Source organism: Aquarana catesbeiana, linkage group LG06, assembly GCF_042186555.1.
Source record: "Aquarana catesbeiana isolate 2022-GZ linkage group LG06, ASM4218655v1, whole genome shotgun sequence".
Taxonomy (NCBI): domain Eukaryota; kingdom Metazoa; phylum Chordata; class Amphibia; order Anura; family Ranidae; genus Aquarana; species Aquarana catesbeiana.
In genome coordinates, this window is record NC_133329.1 from 296,482,309 (window position 1) to 296,502,751 (window position 20,443).

A 20,443-nucleotide genomic window follows, 5' to 3' on the forward strand; every position below is an offset into this window, starting at 1 on the left:
TTTTTTTTTTTTTTTAACCGGTATAACACGTGTTGTTGGCAAATGGCCCAGTCGCTTAGGAATGCTGACATTGTGGATGATTTACTAAAGGAGTATTTTTTTTTGCCTCTTTGATTAGTTGGTTAATAGCTGGAGCTTGGATATTTTATGTAAATTCAGATTTTCTGAATCAAGTAAAATTAACTTTAATGTCTGAATAGGTTTAAAAAAAAAAGTGGTTATAGATGGGCAGAGACCTGCCAGACCTCATGGTCGTGCACACATTAAGCGAACTTCATCAATCTGAAGATATTTTTCAGCAATCAAGCAGGGTTGAGATATATTTATGCAGTTTCTTAACTAGAGGTCGACCGATATTTGGCGTTTTTTACTTAATCGGCATCGGCCGATTGTGCTGATAAAAAAGGCCGATTATAACTTCAGAGCGACTTGCAAATGACTTCTGTAATAGAAGTCAATGCAAGTTGCCTGAAGTCTTCTGTGGAGCAACTTCTCTCCTCTCCTCTCCGGGCTGCCTGCCAAGTTTTGATTACCTGTTTTTGTGTATTTAATATTTAAGATATAGTGTGTTTTTTTTTTTTTTTTTTTTTTTTTTAAATCTAAATACTAATTATACATACAAGTGAACTGATTGGAGGTTTGTTTTGTTTAATACATTTTTAAATGTAAAAAAAATTTCTGTATTACTTAAGGTTGCTTTCAAACTGGAGCGGGCATGCGTTGACTGTAAAACACTGCTAGTTTTAGTGGCGCTTTATCGTCATTTTAGTGGCGCCATTAGGCTGCTAGCGGGGCGCTTATAACCCAGCTAGCGGCCGAGGAAGGGGTTAAATGCGCCGCTGCCGAAGCGCTTTGCAGGCGCTTCGGCAGCGGTGCGCATTCATTTCAATGGGCAGGAGTGGTGGAGCAGCGGTATGCACCGCTCCAAAGATGCTGCTTACAGGACTTTTTTTTTTAACATCCTGGCAGTGCATCGCCTCAGTGTGAAATCACTCGGGATATCACACTGAGACTGCAGGGGAGCCGTTTTTTCAGCCACTTTACAGGTGCTATTTTTAGCCCAAAAGTGCCTGAAAAACGGCCCAGTGTGAAAGGGGTCTAACTGTTAGATTTTATGAGATGAAGGGAAAAAAAAAAAAATCGGCCTAAAAAATCGGCATCATATATCGGCCACCGCAATTTCTAAATATCGGCATCGACCAGTGAAAAACCCATATTGGTCGACCTCTATTCTTAACCCTTAATTGCCTCGTGACTTGGCAAATTCTGGTGAATTACATGAAAATATTAGGCCATTTACAGGTCTCCTTTGAGAAAGCGGCACCCATTTTGCTTAGCGTATGTTAAACATAAAAATTCTTGGCCAGTCCTTTTTTTCTTTTTTGTATATTTCTAATCATTCCTGTTAAATCCTGCCACTTTCAGGTGGACACTGACACTCAAAGTGTAAAGGGGTCTGGCCTTATCCCAGGGATGTTTTTTTTTTTTTTTTGCCAGTGTCCGTAGGTGGGTGATCTAGTTGTCTTTCTATACTACAAGGATGTTCATTTTAAATGCATAAACTTGCTCTTTTAGATATGGTGGTCTATATCCAGATTAGTTACTTTAGGAATCTCTTGGAGGACTTAAACCCAGGCATGGGAATAGTTGTAGGGATCTGCAGGTACTTTGCTCCCTAAGCACTTGATCTTGGTTTTAAGCAGTCCCCTTGGGAGGGAGTGCACAGAGGAGTGGCCCGGCTTGGGTGCTCCTTTCTCGGAGCTGGCGCAGACAGATTCATGTACTGGTCTCTGACAGATCCAAGAATCTGGCTCAAGCAGTCACTTTTGGTGCTGCACCCCTATGGAGTTCTAAAGGGTGTCTGACAGCCCTTATGAATTCCCCAGAATATCTTCCTGGTATGCAGTTCTTAAAACAAGCTGTATCATTCATCCGCAAAGCCCTACATACAATGGAGCCCAAGTCACCTTTTCTGTTATTTGACAGTTGATGCAGATTGATTCTGAACAATGCTCTGTGTAAACCTCTGCAGCAATGCCAATGTCCTAATACTTACCGGTTGTTGCTACTGAAGGACATTTTAATTTGTTTTATACATGGTTTGTGCTAGGGAAAAACATTTGCATAGAAAATGAGCCAAATTTCTCAGGGATGGGTGTGTGTAATATAAATATATATATATACTGATGTGTGTGTGTATGTATATGTATATATGTATATGTATGCATGTGTGTATATATATATATATATATATATATATATATATATATATATATATATATATATATATATATATTATTATAATATGTATATATATAAACTTTTTTTTAATGTATGGTTTATTTTTTGCAGATTTGAAATGGAATACTTGTAGATTACATCAGACCTGTAGTGCCACCTGCTGACCAAATAGTTCCTTACATTTCTATGTGTAACCGCCCCCTGATATTTTAGTACTGTGTGCTCGAAATGAAAACCATAAAATCATTTTTTTTTTTTTTTTTTTTTTGTATATTAGAACATTTATAAATTGAAAATTAGTTTGAGTTTGTCTACCACTATATCTCTTGTACAATGGGGCATACTTTCTTGATTTTAAACTAGAAGTTTGTCTATTCAATTCCATATTCAGCCAAAAAGCACACAATCCTTTGAGCGTTTTTTTTGTAATTAGTAAAATGCTGTAATTGCTGAGTATTGTAGCAAATGTATTTTAAAGCCTGAAGATTGTAGTTTACCTGCAGGTTCCTCCGTGTAAAGCAGTTTTCCAGCCTTTGATAGTACAATAGACTCATTTATTGGGTCTGTTGATTGGGATCACCAGCATGTTGGACTGTAATTTCTTGGAGAAGTTGATTTATGGTACATCTTTATATACCGTGCATTTGTGTTATGCCATAGCCATTTAGTTCTAGGCTCCATTCACACTTGTATGCTGCCAAAGTCATGCTAGTTTTGAGTGCATCTTTGACCCAACTTTGGATGGGTACGACTTGGATGCGACTTTGGCTTTGACCATGGACAATGGATAACTGTTTCACAACTGTCGCATGTAAAACATTCAGGCTCCTTTCACACTTTGGACACCAAAGTTGCATGACTGGTCATTCTCCGTGTTTTCCAATGATGACTATTCATATATGTGCGACTTAAAGTTTCAGCGACTTCAAAGTAGTTCATGCACTACTTTGGTCAGACTTTCATGCAACTTGAGGGCCATAGACTTCAATGTTAAAGGAGTTGTAAAGGCAGACGGTTTATCTTAACGCATTTTATGCATTAAGATTAAAAAACCTGTGTATCGGCCCCCTCCCCTCAGCACCCCTCAATACCTGGGCTCCTTCTCTCTCCAGTAATGTCCATGATCCCCTCAGCCATCCAGTACACTCCTAATTGGCTGAGACAGAGCAGCAGCGCTATTGGCTCCCGTGGCTGTCAATCAAAATCGGCCAATCAGGGGAGAGGGAGCGGGGCTCCATGTCTGAATGGATACACAGAGCTCTGACTCGGCTTGGGTGACCACCTGTAGCAAGATGCTGGCTGAGGGGCACTCAGAGGGAGGAGCTAGGAGCAGCAAAGAGGGACCCGAGAAGAGAATCCGGGCTAATCTGTGCAAAACCAACTGGACAGAGGAGGCAAGTATGACATGTATATTTTTTTTAAAAGCAAGCCTTTACAATCGCTTTAACCCCCCTCGAAAGTTGCATGAAAGTCGTACCTGAATGTTCTACAATGCAACAGGTGTCCTTTATCACTGGTCAAAGCCAAAGTCTATTGAAGTTGCACCAATCCAAAGTATGAATGGAACCTCAGGTGTGACTCTCATGCGACTTTTCTGGAAAAATGTTATTCACCTGTCTACTTGTTTGATGTTTTTGTTCTAGGTCCACAACTCATAGTATAGAAGTTAGTTAAAACTACTTTTCAATACTTATGTCAGAATAAAAGGAACCCAGGAGATCAATCTGTCAACCAGTTATCTAGCCAGAAGGAGATTTAATGGCAGCTCCATATTTGTTTGTGCTGCAGCCCTCACAAAAATTCTATGCCAATACTGACTCTTTTGAAGTGTTTGCACATCAATGTGTGCTCCCCATATGATGGCTTTTTGGGCCTGGCTGTTGGCCATTCACACTTTGAGCATTGTATAATTGGAGGGCTGGGTTTGCATGTATGTGTGCCGCAAACTTAGAAGTAGCACTACCACTTGAAGTGAAAAGGAGTGCTATATGTAAGCAGGGATGATTAAATAAGAACTAGTTTAGCACTACTTAAAGCAGTATTAAACTCCAAACCAAGCGTAATATATAGTGGCTTACCAATCGGATGTGGTGGCTGCATTTGTTTTCCTTTTTTAAGCTATATTCCCCTCTGTTTCCACCTGGTGATCTGGCCAGTAACACACCACCTGTATTAGATTGCCCCCATTCTGGATGGAGCATAGGGGGCCTTAAAGTACATGTAAGCCCTCATTTACATTGTAAAATAACCCATTTACATTAAAGAAGGCAAAGCATCTGTGTGTATGTATGATTTTTTTTTTTTTTTTTTTTTTTTTTCTTAATCAGATCAAAGTGTGTTTATATAATTTAGTTAGTGGTTCTAAAGACAAAGTGTTTTTCCTCTTAATGCATTCTATGCATTAACATAAAAAAAAACTGCATCGCAGCAGCCCCCCTAACACTTACCTGAGCCCCATCTCAATCCAGCAATGTTGCATGAGAACCTCGGATGTCCGGGACTTTCCCTCCGCATTGGCTGAGACAGCAGGCGCCATTGGCCGAGCAACGGGTCTGTCTGAATATACGCAGAGCTGCGGCTTGCTGTGGGGGGCACTTAGCAGGATGGAGGGGTGCAGGGACCTGAGAAGAGAGGATCGGGGCTGCTCTGAGCAAAACCACTACACAGAGCAGGTAAGTATAACTTGTGTAAACAAAAAAAAAAATATTCTGGAATATCTATATGCAGTGGTAAATATAAATAACCAGCTAGATGGTTAGGGAAAAAAATATCTAATTGAGAGAGAGATCGAATCTGGTACACGTCAGATTCTGAGATCCAAAATTTTATTTACAGAGAAATTTATACAGGCCTAAAAGACTGTTTTTTGCAGATTTTCAAACAGAAAATTAATAACATTTGTTTGGTTTCCGAACGGTTAATGGGGTCAAATTGATGTTTGTTTTCGACCGCAGTGACCGGAAAATGCAAAGGGGCAGAATAGAAAATCTTTTTTGTTCGAACAAATTTTAGGGCAGTGCATGTTACCCTTAATAGTACAAAAAAAGCAGATGATCACTACTGTAAGGGGTTAATTTGTACCGTGAAATTAATACTGTATAGATCTTTTAGAAGATATATTATATTATATACTTTTTTTTTTCTCACACACCACGTAGGATATACACTATTTTAAGTGGGAGCTAGACTATATGGAGGGTGGAAATCAACAAACATTTTCAAATTCAGTGCAAGTCTGAGTTGCACCGTTATGAACGGTTCAAATTGTCACGCGACTTTGATCTGACAAGTCGCACTGGAGTGAATTTGGGCTTAAAGATTGGATTTCTTTGTTAACCACTTGCCGACCGCCGCACACCGATGTACGTCCCTACTTTGGGGATGGATATCGTTGTTATGGCAGCAGCTAGCTGCCATAATCCCAGTATCCCCGTGTTCGGTCGGCTACAGGATGAAAGTGGTCTCTGCGGCAGATTCGCCGCAACATCACTTATCGGTGGCAGGAGAGGGGGGCCCCCCTCCCGCTGTGATCCGGTGCCCTCTGCCGCGTACCGGAGCCGTTGGCGGAGGCTATCGCGTCTGTCCCCTTGCTGGGTATGGATATGAGTGAGGGGAAGATGGCCCCCACCCGTCCCCATACCAGAGCGGAAGCGACGTCAAAACGTCACTTCCGCCCATACTTTTTTAAAGGCACATTTTTCTGTTGTCATTTTTTCAAATGACAACTTTTTTTTTTTTTTTTTGTTATTGCATTTAAGTCCAAATATGAGATCTGAGGACTTTTTGATCCCAGATCTCATATTTAAGAGGTCCTGTCATGCTTTTTTCTATTACAAGGGATGTTTACATTCCTTGTAATAGGAACAAAAGTGACCCAAGTATAAAAACAAAATTAAGTAAAATAAGGGGGGAAAAAAAAAAATTTAAAATGCCCCGACGAGCTCGCACACAGAAGCGAATGCATACATGAGTAGTGCCCGCATATGTAAACGGTGGTCAAACCACACATGTGAGGTATTTCCGCAATCGTTAGAGTGAGAGCAATAATTCTAGCCCTAGACCTCCTCTAACTCAAAACATGCAACCTGTAGAATTTTTTTAAACGTTGCCTATGGAGATTTTTGAGAGTAAAAGTTTGATGCCATTCCACGAGCGGGGCGCAATTTTAAAGTGTGACATGTTGGGTATCAATTTACTGTCATGACGCCCAGTCAGGATAACTGAACCACCGCCCGGCCGTCATTTTGCATTAAGCCAGGTGGGAAGTGGTTAAACATGTAAACACCAAAATCTCTCAAAACAAATCTGGTCCTTAAGGGCTCTTTCACACGGACGATCCGTATGTCTGTTTTTTATCCTTCCGTTTTCGGATAAAAAACGGACATACATGTATCCCTATGGAGCGTTGGATGTCAGCGGTGACATGTCCGCTGACATCCGACCCGCTCCGATCCGAAAAAGTGTAACGGAGGAAAACCCTACTTTTCCATCTGTTATCGGATCGGGTGACGACGGACTCTACGGTCCGTCATCATCTTATCCCCCATAGGGGAGAGCGGCGATTTGACCAGCGACGGACCTGTCATCTTCCTGCTCAGCGGGGATTGGCGGAGCAATCCCCGCTGAGCAAGCGGGTATTCACGGGGCGGATCATCACTGATCCGCCCCGTGTGAAAGAGCCCTTAGTCGTTAAAAAAAAAAAAAAAAAAAAAAAACTTGTCATACTTGCCTTGTCTCTGCAAAGGATTTGCACAGAGCAGCTCTGATTCTCCTCTTCTGGGGCCCCCACCAGCCCTTCTGGCTCCTCCTGCCTTCAAAGTGCCCCATAGTAAGGTTAAAAAAAAAAACTTCTGCCTTTTTTGAAATCACAAATTTCCTTCCCCTGCAGCCCCTCTGTAGTTCAGAAGCCAGGCTCTGAAATGTGACACAGCAGTGAATGCGTGTCAGAATTCAAGGAAGTAAAAGTATATGTGAACCCTCCCCTTGTAAAACGACCCATTCAATTTAAAAACGTCTGTCTATACTCACTGGCTACTTTATTGGGTACACCTGTTCTTGGTAACACAAATTGCTAATTAGCCAATCACGTGGCAGCAACTCAATGTATTTAGGCATCTAGACATGGTGAAGACTACTTGCTGATGTTCAAACCGAGCATCAAAATGGGGAAGAAAGGGGATTTAAGTGACTTTGAACATGGCATTTTTGGTTCCAGATGGGCTGGTCTGAGTATTTCAGAAACTGCTAATCTACTGGTCTTTTCGCACACAACCATCTCTAGGGTTTACAGAGAATGGCCCGAAAAACGGAAAATTGTATACTCACCTTTCCGTAATTTTCCTTTCCTGTCGCATCTTCATGGCAGCATACACGTTGGGTTGTGACTCCGCCTCCACAACCTGATAGGACCACATAGCTATAAATTAGAGAGTAGGCACCTGCCCCAGTATTCTCCGTAAATATATACACATGTCACCTCAGAGGGTGGGTGATTGTATGCTGCCATGAAGATGCGACAGGAAAGGAAAATTACGGAAAGGTGAGTATACAATTTTCCGTTTTCCTGTCGCATCATGGCAGCATACACGTTGGGGAGTAACTCGCCAAACTGGGTGGGAGTGCAAAAAAATCAAATTTATTGACAAGGAACAGAAGAATTGGCCTGTATGACGGCCCTCCCAAATTCCACTGCTGCTAAGCGTGCAGCGTCTATTTTGTAATGGGAAATGAAGGTGTTTCTTGAAGACCAAGTGGCCGCTCTACAAATGGTTTCCGCCGAAACTTTACAGTAAGCTGCCCATGAAGTAGCCATTGCCCTGGTGGAATGCGCTCTAAGGTCTTCCGGGATTTGCAAGGTGCTTAAGAAATAGGTCTTTTTGATAGTTTTCACGAGCCATGAGGCGATGGTACGGGCAGAGGCTGCCTGGCCCTTCCTGAACCCATGTGGGATGACTAAAAGGTTCTCGCATCTCCTGAACGACTTGGTCACCGAGAGGTAATGCAGAACGTTGCCCCTAACATCCAGGGGATGAGGAACGCCCTGATCTGTGTTCAAAGCCGGGAGGTCAATCTCCTGGTTAAAGTGAAATGCAGAAGAGACCTTTGGGATAAATTTGTCTGAAGGTTTTAGGGTTAGCCTGTCTGGGTAAACCATCAGGTATGGTTCCTTGATAAGTAAGGCTTGCATTTCCGAGACCCTCTTCGCTGAAGTGATGGCAATTAGGAATGAGACTTTTAGAGTCAGGTCCCAGAGGGAGGTATCTTCCAGAGGGGAGAATGGTTCTCCGGATAGAATTTGCAGGACAGTTGATAGGTCCCATGTTGGAAATGAAGGCTTTCTGGGAGGCCTTAGCTTCAAGCATGCTTTCTGGAACTGAACTACAAGAGGGTTGAGTGCCCATCTAACCCCTGTCAGAGCAGAGATGGCAGAGACTTGGACCTTCAGGGTGCTAGATCTAAGGCCTTTGTCTAGGCCTGACTGTAGAAACTCAAGCACTTGTATTGCTGATGGGGAAGACGGATCCCAGCCTTGTTCCTGAGCAAAGGAAGAGAACTTCCCCCAGACTCTCTCGTAGGTGTAATTCGTGGAAGATTTCCTGGCTAAAAGCAGGGTTTCGACTACCTTCTGCGAACAGCCCTGATCTAGGAACCTAGACCTTTCAGTCTCCAGGCCGCTAGGTGCAATCTCTCTGGATTCGGATGCAACAGCTGGCCCTGGGTTAGTAGATCCGTTGTCACCGGAAGAGGAATTGGATCCGCTGTGCTCAGTTGCAGGAGGGTGGTGAACCAAGGCCTCCGTGGCCAGAAGGGAATCACAGCCAGTACTAGAGCTGCTGAGTGTTTGAGCCTCAGAAGGAACTTGGCAATCAGTGGCGTTGGTGGAAAAATATAACCTAGGCGAAAGTTCCAGGTATGCTGGAGACAATCCGTTCCCTCCGCTGAGGGGAAGGGGTTCCTCGACAGAAACCTTCGACATTTCCTGTTCTCTGGTGTTGCTGCGAGGTCTATGTCTGGATGACCCCATGTCTGGCATATGAGGGCGAAGGCCTGCGGGCTTAGACACCACTCGTTGTTGGAAACGAATGTTCTGCTGAGAGAGTCCGCCAGTTCGTTCTGAATTCCCGGAATATACGTCGCCTTCAGGTCCTGCAGATTCAGTTGAGCCCACTGTATCACCGGACCAACTTCCCGCATCATGGAGATGCTCTTGGTACCCCCCTGCCTGTTGATGTAGGCCACAGCCACTCGGTTGTCCATTTGGATCAGGACCTGTTTCCCTCTCAGAAGAGAGCTGAATGCCAAGAGGGCTTGGAAGGCTGCCTTCATCTCTAGGACGTTTGACACAACATCTCTGGTTCTGAAGTGCCAGCGGCCCTGAGCTGCATAATGTAGGTAGTGTGCCCCCCATCCCTCCAGACTGGCGTCCGAAGTCACTACCTCCTGATGGAGAGTGACTATCTGTTTGCATCTGCTGAGGTTGCCAGGGTGGATCCACCACCGTAGAGATAGTCTGGCTTCTTCCGAGATGCGAATCGGTTGGGACATGGACCATCCGTCCCACTGGCACAGGAAGGAGGCTTGCAGAGGTCTGGTATTCCATTGCGCCCACCTGACCATTGGAATGGTTGCTGATAAGAACCCCAGCAGGCTGAGGTATGCTCTGGCCGGTAAGTATGATGCTGGAACCACATCTTTCACCTTCTGAACTAGTAGGGACAACTTCTCCTTCGGTAGTTCTACCGTGTTGGCCCGGGTGTCCAGCTCGGCTCCCAGGAAGACCATCCTTTGGGTAGGCTGAATGTTGCTCTTCTGCCAGTTGATTATCCAACCCAGACTCGTTAGGGTGGAAACTAAGATCTCGCGATGTTGCACGAGTGATTCCTGGCTGTTTGAGAGGAGAAGAATGTCGTCCAGGTAATGGTGGACCCTTAGACCCTTCTCCCTCAAAAAGGCTATTACTGGCAGCAGAACCTTTGTAAATGTTCTGGGTGCCGTAGAGATCCCGAAAGGGAGGCTTCGAAATTGAAAGTGTTCCTGGCCCACCGAGAACCGCAGGAACTTTTGGAATGCCACGTGAATTGGAATGTGTAGGTAGGCATCCTGGAGATCTATGGAGAGCATCCAGTCTCCCAAGTTTATGGCCTGGAGGATAGACTGCAGGCTTTCCATCCTGAACGACTCCACTTTGATGGACCTGTTGAGTTTCTTCAGGTCTAGAACCGGCCGAAAGTCCCCTGACTTCTTCTTGACGAGGAATAGTGGAGAATAGAATCCTCTGCCTCGTTGTGTTGGCGGAACCTCTGTTATCGCTTGCTTTTGAAGCAGCTCTAGGATATAGGTTAGAAGGGATAACCTTTCCTCTCCGGGAGGAGGAATACGGTTTGGGTAGAAATGATCTCTTGGGGGTCGATTTTTGAAGGCCCATCTGTGGCCGAAACTGACGGTGGCCAGGGTCCAGGTATCGTGTATGGTTTCCGTCCAAACCAGCCTGAAACTGAAGAGCCTTGCTCCCACTACTGCTGGCCGGACGGACGCACCTTCAAAAAGGCTTCTGGTCACTGGGAGCGGAGGTCTTAGGTTTTTGGAATTTCATAAAGGAAGTTTGAGGGTTCTTCCAGTTCCTTCTATACTCCTTCCCTGGTCTGTACGCTTTCGCGTCTCTATACCTTTCTGGGAGATTCCGCTTAAAAGGAGGGGGTCTCTGTTTGGGCCTCCTATCTGAGGGAATGAGCCCGGATTTTCCACCAGTTACCTTGGAGATGGCCGTATCTAATTTTGTCCCGAAAAGGTGCTCACCGTCAAACGGAATACGGCACCAGTTGGACTTGGATGCCGGATCCGCCGTCCAGGGCTTAAGCCACAAAGCCCTTCTGGCCATCACTGAGGCCAACATAGACTTTGAAGCAGACCTGATAGTGTCAACTGACGCCTCAGCCACGAAATCACCAGCCAGGCTTAACTCTTGTAATGCCTTCACAATTTTCTCTTGGTCTGCCCCCTCTAATACCAGCTTTTCCGTGTTTGAAGACCAACTCGAGATGGCCCTTCCTACTGCCGCGAGTGCTATCGCAGGCCTGCATGCACCTCCGGCCGAAAGGTAAGCCCGCTTGAGATCCGTGTCGATCTTCCGGTCAAGAACGTCTCTAAACGTAACCGCATCCTCTAGCGGGAGGGTAACATGCCTGGCAAGGCGCAATAAGGGATGCGTCCACTACCGGAGGGGATACCAGAGGGTTCACTTTAGGCTCCTTGAGTGGGTACAGCTTCTGGAGTCTGTTGTTCAGACTAGATTTTTTTCTCTGGCCTCTGCCACTCTTCTTTGATTAAATCCTCCAGCTCATCGATGAACGGAAAGGTTTCAGGCTCCTTTTTAAGCTGCGGAAAATATTTTCTCTGCTTTGGCTGGACTTCCTGGGGTTCCTCCCATCCTATTGCCTCCTTGACCGATTTAACAAACGGTTCTATGAGGCCAAAGTCGAATCCTGCCGACACCTCCAGGCCTTCATTATCAGATAGGGAGTCTTGCTCCTTTGATGTGCTGGCCCGGGCTGGAGAGGTAATGGTGGAAAGATCCACATCCGGTATTGAGGCCTGAGGGGCTGAGTCCCCGACTTCTGAGGCTCTCTCGTGGCCTCTTCTAGGCATCTCTGACAGACCAATTTATCCGGAAGAGCCGCCGCACCACAGATCCAGCATGCGTTTCCAGCGGGACGGGCATGGCGTGCAGGGGAGCGGTGCCTACGTGAGGACGACCTTCTGTGGCAGGATCGACCATGCCGAGAACGTGATCTGGAGCGGCTTCTTCTGCGACTTCCTCTTGAGCGACTCCTCCTATGGTAGGAGCGGCTTCGTCTGTGTCTAGAGCGACTTCTCCTGCGTGAGGATTCTCTATGTCTTGACGCAGACGTTCCTGAGGACCTGGTAGGGCTGACCAATTTAGGTAGCGTTAGAAGTGCTCTCTTTTTCAATCTTCTTACTTGCCCACTTCTTCCCCCCCTTACCTAGTCGGCTGGCGGTGATCTGCTGGGGCAGCGGTCTCCATGGTGAATAGGTTGGAAACCTGCAAGGAAAAGATAAGCAGCAATGTAGAAGCTGACCCAGCCTGGACGGTGGGGGGGGGGGTAAGACCCACCTTTGTAGAGCGTTTTCTCTTGCTGTGGATCGCGGGGCAGGCTTCTGTAGCGTGCAGCAACCATCAGCAGCCTCCACAGCAATGCTGTGGTTTTTAAATCTGCCGCCATTAGCGTCGGACGCCCGCGCATGCGCAGTAGCGCCGCGAGGCGCCCGGCGCCATCTTGGAGACTGGAAAACAGCTTAGCAGCGCCCAGAGAGCCGTACTGCGCATGCGCGAGGACGCCGAGAACGCTCAGCGGTCCCCCACAGCACTGCATGGACCACAGAGCCCAGCAGGACACCCCAGGTATGCCGGAAAGGGAGAGGGGGAGAGGGGGGGGGGGACATGGAGACCGCTGCACACAATGAAGCCTGTTTAAGGCTTACTTTCTTGAGGCCATATAGACGGTTCCCTGGCCAATCCTCCAGCAAGCCTGTTTAAGGCTTTTGCGGGCTGTTTGCACTTGAAGCCTGTTTAAGGCTTGTCTTCTGGCAACAGTTTAAGATGAGATGAGTGCCCCTGAGACCACCAGAGTGGGGCTCCTTCCATTTAGCTCGTTTAGAGGCTGTACAAGAAGGACTTCCACCCAGGAGAGGCTAGAACCTGGCTGGGGCGAAGCGGTAAGGGGGTGCTGATCCGTGCGTCCTGACAGGTGAGGAAAAATAAGAGAATACTGGGGCAGGTGCCTACTCTCTAATTTATAGCTATGTGGTCCTATCAGGTTGTGGAGGCGGAGTCACAACCCAACGTGTATGCTGCCATGATGCGACAGGAAAAGAGAATATCCAGTGAGCCGCAGTTGTGTGGACGAAAATGCCTTGTTTTTGTCAGGAGTATGGAAACACTGGTTCGGGGTGATAGACGACAGTAATTCAATAACCACTCATTACAACCAAGGTATGCAGAATACCATCTCTGAATGCACAACACATCGAACCTTGAAACAGATGGGCTACAGCAGAAGACGACCACACCGGGTGCCACACCTGTCAGCTAAGTACAGGAAATTGAGGCTACAATTCACACAGGCTCACCAAAATTTAACAATAGAAGATTGGAAAAACGTTGCCTTGTCTTGAGTCTCGATTTCTGCTGCAACATTCAGATGGTAGGGTCAGAATTTGGCATAAACGTGAAAGCATGGATCCATCCTGCCTTGTATCAACAGTTCAGGCTGGTGGTGTAATGGTGTGGGAGATATTTTCTTGGCACACTTTGGGCCCCTTAGTACCAATTGAGCATAATGTAAACGCCATGGCCTACCTAAGTATTGCTGCCCATGTCTTTATGACCACAGTGCACCCATCTTCTGATGGCTACTTCCAGCAGGATACTTCTCCATGTCACAAAGCTCAAATCATCTCAAACTGGTTCCTTGAACATGACAACGAGTTTACTGTACTCCAGTGGGCTCAGTCACCAGATCTTAATCCAATAGAGCAAGGTTTCTCAACTTCAGTCCTCAAGTACCCCCAACAGGTCATGTTTTTTTGGGATTCCCCTCAGATGAAACGGCTGTGGTAATTACGAAGGCAGTGAAATTGATCAAATCACCTGTGCAAAATAATGGTAAGCTTGAAAACATGACCTGTTGGGGGTACTTGAGGACTGGAGTTGAGAAACACTGCAATAGAGCACCTTTGGGATGTGGTGGAAGATTCGCATCATGGATGTGCAGCTAACAAATCTTCAGCAATTACGTAACACTATCATGTCAATATGGACCAAAATCTCTGAGGAATGTTTCCAACACCTTGTTGAATCTATGCCACAAAGAATTAAGGCAGTTCTGAAGGCAAAAGGGGTCCAACCCGGGGGTATGCAAAGTGTACCTAATAAAGTGGCCAGTGAGCGTATATGTGTAATTATAATGAATCAAGAATTCAGATTTGCACGAGGAGTCTAGAAATAATGAATATTCAATGTGGAAATTAATATAATGCAAATGTTAACCATAGATACGTTTAGTTGGTGCCCACTCCTATTTAATTGGAAAATGTTATTTTGGAGTGCAGTAGTGGAATGTTTGTGTGCTCCAAAACTACATATTTTAACAGCATGCCAATTTTTTTAAATGACCCTTTAACAGGTTTCTAACGTTAAAACTATGCTTTGTTTTGGATAGTTTAGACATTTTTCAATAAAGCCATATATGGATATGTAATGGAAGAAAACAGTTTGAAGGCATATTGTCAAATGCCCAACATTCTTCGTGAAAATAGAATGTTTTTTCTTTGTCATTATATTGACCTAATAACTGGACAATAAAAGATTTCAATTCCAGAAAATGTTGGAATGGTCTCAGCTTTATTAACCCCTTCAGATAATCACTATAGCCGAATGACTGCTACAGCGTGGATCTTCTTTCCTGGGAGGCTGTCAATAGATGTCCTCCCCTTTACACGATCGCCAGGCCTCCCTGTAGGTCGCATTCGTCGATCACCCGAGTCAATGAGACTTGGGTGATCGGAGTAAGGGGACGATCCCGGCCCCTTACCACGTGATCAGCTATCAGCGAATGACAATTGATCACATGATGTAAACAGAAGATCAGTAATTTTTTTTTTTTCTCACGCTGACAGCGTGAGGAGGAAAAAAAGCCGATCACCGACTTCTGTTGAAGGGACATAGATCCCGAAGAAGAGGTGAAGCCGCCGCATGTGTGCCCACCAGTACCGCCTGCCAGAGCCACCTGCCAGTGCCACAAGTCAGTGCCCACCAGTACATAAGTGCCAGCAATCAGTGCCACCTATCAGTGCCATCTAGCAGTTCTGCCTATCAGTGTCGCCGACCACTGCCGCCCTATCAGTGCCCACCACTGCCGCCCTATCAGTGCCCACCACTGCCGGAGAAAAATTACCTGTTTGCAAAATCTCTTAAAAAAACAAAAACCGTTTTATATTTTGTTTGTTTTTTGGTCTTTTTTTTTTAACAAAAAGGTAAAAAAAAACAGAGGTCATCAAATACCACCAAAAGAAAGCTCTATTTGTAGGGGAAAAAATGCTAAAAATTTCATTTGGGTACAATGTTGTATGACCGCGCAATTGTCATTCAAAGAGTGACAGCACTAAAAGCTGAAAATTGGTCTGGGCAGGAAGGGGGTTTAGGTGCCCAGTAAGCAATTGATTAAAATAGGTTTCAGGTACTCTTTACTCGTAAAACTAAAAAAAAAAAAAAATTAATGTTTAAAGTATAATATGCCATAATAGCCAACAGCTAAATTATTTTTGTCATGATTCTTTGGGGTCCCCTTCGAATGCAATTATTCCCCTGCAGCTTCACCTACCTTGATGCGGGTGTTACCAGTGCTCGCCTCATCGATCTCTGTAACCAGTGGATTCACTCCAGTATTTTTGTGTGGCACTGTTAGACATTCTTATTGTTAATGTTCTACATCCAGACAGCTAAAGAATTTTTGTCCTTTTTTTTTTTTTTAACTTGTTTAGTATTGGTTTTCATTTCTATCTCTGGTGAACAAAAGTGGAGTCTCTGCATGTGCCAGCAAAGGTTCAGTTTTCTGCTGGGAACCATTACCATGGGTCATTACCACTTCCTCTTCAAAGACAGAAGTTGAGCACAATTCATATTTAGAAAGAGCCTTTCAGATCGATTTAACCTTTAGGCTGGGTTCACATATGCGCACGCAGTGGCTCACAGCAGAAGTCCGGTGCGTCCTCGTTCACGGTTTCAGGTCCAGTTTCAGCCCAAGTTTTTGGCTGAATTTGAAACTGAAACGGACCAAAAAGACGCACAGGGTTTCTGTGCAAATCGCACCGGCGACCACTGCAGGGATATGTGAACCGGCTCCATAGAGAGCCGTCCACAATCTCCTGCTGTGCGAATTGGATGCAGAGAAATCCACATCCAATTCGCACTAGTGGGAACCCAGCCTCAAATTGTTCCCACAGAAGACTGCTACAACTTGTGTTTTATACCTTGTTAAACTGTGCCGTACACATAGACAAATGGTTAATTTCAGCTGCACTGGTCTCCTAAACTTTCTGGTTTTGTTTTCTTGTCAGCTCTCGTGTGGTTGAAGTCAATATTCTTCAATCAGAAGTGCTTGCTCTGCATGGTCTTTAAGGGTTAGTTTTAGACCAACTCACGATAATATTTAACTAGGATGCTACTGGCTGCAAACCCTTCCCAGTTTGCAAGGTTACCACCTTGTGTGTTTTTGTTTTTGAAGTTCTACCAAGCAGATAATCCGGTCTCATCTCTTGGATGTCCTGACAGTCTAAGAATTCCTGTGTCCTTTAATCGAAGAGACGTTCAATTTTTCTTTTTTCTTTTTTTTTTCTCACTGTAGAATCTTTGAGTCCATTGAGGGGCCCTTCCCATTATTTTTCATATTACCTTTGCTACAATACTTGGATACTTGGGTGTGATGGTTGTGGGCAGGGTTATGCTGTGCTGACCATTTCTTCATTATAACACAACAGTCTAAGAATTCCTATGCCCTTCAATGGGCTTCTAGAAATAGATTTTATAGTGAATAAAAGACTCCTTTACGTTTTTATGTACAGTAAAACCTTGGATTGCGAGCATAATTTGTTCCAGAAACATGCTTCTAATCCAAAGTACTTGTATATCAAAGCAAAGTTCCCCATAAGAAATAATGGAAACTCAAATGATTCGTTCCACAACCATTTATTCATAAGTCCTTCAGTTTATAGTCCGTATAAAAAGATTATAGCAATGTGACCAGGTTGTGTAACCATAAAATGTCCATCCACAAATGGCAGCCTTTCCCAAAAGGGAATTAGAAGCAAAATCCATCAGGAGCTCCAGAGTATAAAAGAGAAGAAAGGCGCCTCTAAGTGTAGCAATATGGTTACATTTAATGAAGGTACATCATTTAGCAACTCACATGGTTAAAATAAGACACATCGAAGTATGCAGGCATCTGGGGTAAAGCCGTCCTCATAGACCATCCTCCACACTCCCAGCTCTTACAGCTGTCCGTCTGCAATCGTGACCGGGAAGACTACCCTGCAGTAGAGCAATTGAACCACTCGTGGAGCGCAGTGAGGAGGATCATCAACCATATGAGTTGCTAAATGTTGTACTTTCATAAAATGTAACCATATTGCTACACTTGGAGGCGCCTCTCTCCTCTTTTAGGCCTCATTCACACGAGGCGGATCCGCTGCCACGGAGTCCACTTCTGTCCGCCAACTCAGCGGGAGATCTCTCCGTTGATCTCCGCTGAGCCAGCGGATGACAGGTCCCTCTCTGCTCACTGAGCAGGGAGGGGCTTGTCGAGCGCCGTTGGTTGCTATGGAGACATCAGAAGAAAACGGACAGCATGTCTGATTTTCGTCAGATCTCATCCGATCCGCCAGGGACAGATGTGAAAGTAGGGCCATCCATCTGATTTTGGCAGATCGGACCGGGTCGGATGTCAGCAGACATGTCACCGCTGACATCCGCCGCTCCATAGCCTTACAAGGAGTGCCTGTTCAGGTCCACCGACAAAACTGACAGGCGGATCTGAACGGCCCGTTCGTGTGTAAGGGGCCTTAGGGGGACTCGGTTTAACGTGACACTACTTGTATATCAAGTCAAAATTTAAAAATTTTCCTAGTCTTTCAAAACGCTCTTAAACTAAGGTTTTACTGTACTATATTTTCCCTCTAAAAATTAAAGCCTGACTTTTAGTATTTTTCTACTTTGAAAAAAAGGATGATTGTGGGCATAGGGATGGATGTTTGAATGGCTTATTAGAAAAGATCTTGCCTTATTCCTGCTTTAAATCAGTTTGATCAGGGAAGGCCGATTGGGTAATGCTTTTGGTATTTGTGTATCCAAGAAACAATAGGCAGGTACCTTGGTATATACAAGCAAACTGTTGTGTCCTGATATGGTGGTGTTTGTCTTATGTATTGGTATACTGCAGTTTTCAGTGTTAGCATTCTACCACACTGAGGATCTGTAAATATGCAATCTCACTGTATATGTAAAATGGTATTGAATCAGCCAGCTCTTCTGTGGTCTGTAGAAGAGGATTACTGCTCTAGAGCCATCTGCTGTCAAATTCCAAAAATAGATTTCTTCTGACTTTATTTTTCTTCTTGTAGGCTACACTTGCTTAACGCCTTTTGAAAACCGGACCTACCTGAAAACTTTGCAGGTGTGTAATGTGTGTGTTTTTTTTTTTTTTTTTTTTCACTTTGTGTTATCGTATTTTATTTGTTGGTATTTATGAATGTTGGTCATTTAGTTTTGTCTTCTGAAAAAAGGGTCATCTCCCCAAAATGTTCCTGTAGATCAGCGGTTCTCAACCTGGGGGTCGAATGACAGTTTTCCAGGGGTCACTGAATCCTGGGCTGTTTCTGAAGCCCGCACCGCTCTCCCAGCTATTTCACGGCTGCCCAGAAGGGCTGTCCCTGAAGCCCGCGGCCGCCCACTTAGCCTCTTCGCAGCCACCCATTCAGTTCACGGCATGACTGGGGGCAGAGACTAGAGGTCAGCTGACTGGTGAAGAATGTGAAGTGGGAGGGGCTGGAGGAGCCCCCGTCTCCTGATTTCGGCATAGGTGTCACTGCTGCGAGACACCACAAAGTCTGAGACGCAGTGAAGCCAGAGACACAGTGAATAACACTACTTGTGATTATAGTAGTCATTAAAAGTCCCCACTACAGTTCTGCAGATGACCTAAGTTGCATGATCAGAACTCCCCCCAGCACTGCCACTCATTCCAACCCCCACCAGCACTGCCACCCATCCCATCCCCCCCCCCCACTAAGGAGTAAGAGAAGGAATAAAAATAGAGAATACATAGAAGGGAGAGGAAAAGAGGGGGAGGAACAAAGAAAAAGGGAGAGAAAGAACAAGTGAAAGAAGAAGAAAGATGGCAAAAGAGAGGAAAGGGGGGAATAAAAACAAGAAATTAGGATAGAGAGAAATAAAAGGGAAAGAAAGGATAACAAGAGAAGGAGTGGTACATCCTAAAATATACCATAAGGGGTTTTAATACTGTACGTGTAGAAGGGACTCCGGTAAATGTCCGTGGGTTTGTGGCGCAAATTACTTTTCTTGGAGGCTGACAACCCACGCTACGAAAATAATTTTACTGTTAGGGGTCCCCACAGTTCCCTATGCACACCTGAGTGCTGCACGTGGATACACAATACAAGTGTGGAAGTGCCCAAATATTATTTAGTAATTTGAGCAGCATCTTGAAGTAGTAGCTGGACTTCAGGCTGAAGCTAGGAAAATTGCTGATGATGGGTGGAATCCTTTTTAAGAGTTTAGGCCTCTTTCTCACGGGGCGGATCAGTGATGATCCGCCCCGTGAACATCCGCTGGCTCAGCGGGGATCGCTCCGCCGATCCCCGCTGAGCAGGAAGATGACAGGTGCATCGCTGCACACTGTGCAGCGACGGACCTGTCAGAGCGCCGCTCTCCCCTATTTGGGGATCGGATGACGACGGACCGTAGTGTCCGTCGTCACCCGATCCGAAAACGGATGGAAAAGTAGGTTTTTCCTCCGTTACACTTTTCGGATCGGAGCGGGGTCGGATGTCAGCGGACATGTCACCGCTGACATCCGACGCTCCATAGGGATGAATGTATGTCCGTTTTTCATCCGAAAACGGAAGGATGAAAAACGGACATACGGATCGTCCATGTGAAAGAGGCCTTAGGAAGCTTTGGTGATTTTCATGGTTTAAACAAGTTGGAATGTTAATCCTAATGTGCTTATTTTTTCTTTTTTCTGTCTATGGTTATAAAGGTGTTCTAGCAGCAGGGGATGATTAGGTTGATGAAATATGAATAATGAAACATTATCCCTCATTTGGTCAGTAATCCCATGGATTAGGGGATGTTGGTTGCCCTTTAAGTTTCTATGTTTGTTTTTTAGTCCCTGATAGTTACGCTGAAACCACTTGCCGACCATCCGCCACAGTTACACTGCGGCAGGTCGGCTCTGTTGCGCAAATCGTCATAGGTGTGCGTCACTTCATGCAATAGATACAGTGCGTACGCCGCCGATGTGCCTGGCCGGCGGCCATGATGTCTGCTGACCACTTGCGATCGCTCCACAGAGCCAGAACGGGGATCTGTCAATGTAAACGAACAGAT

General features: G+C 45.2%; 1 protein-coding gene across 1 annotated transcript in view; it reads left to right on the forward strand.

Moving 5' to 3' along the window:
- Positions 1–20,443, forward strand: part of ADARB1 (adenosine deaminase RNA specific B1) — a 259,557-nt gene that overhangs the window by 53,600 nt on the left and 185,514 nt on the right. Inside the window, exon 2 of the mRNA XM_073633480.1 lies at positions 18,436–18,488. The gene's annotated coding sequence lies outside the window, so the exon portion shown is untranslated. The remainder of the gene's footprint in view (positions 1–18,435; positions 18,489–20,443) is intronic.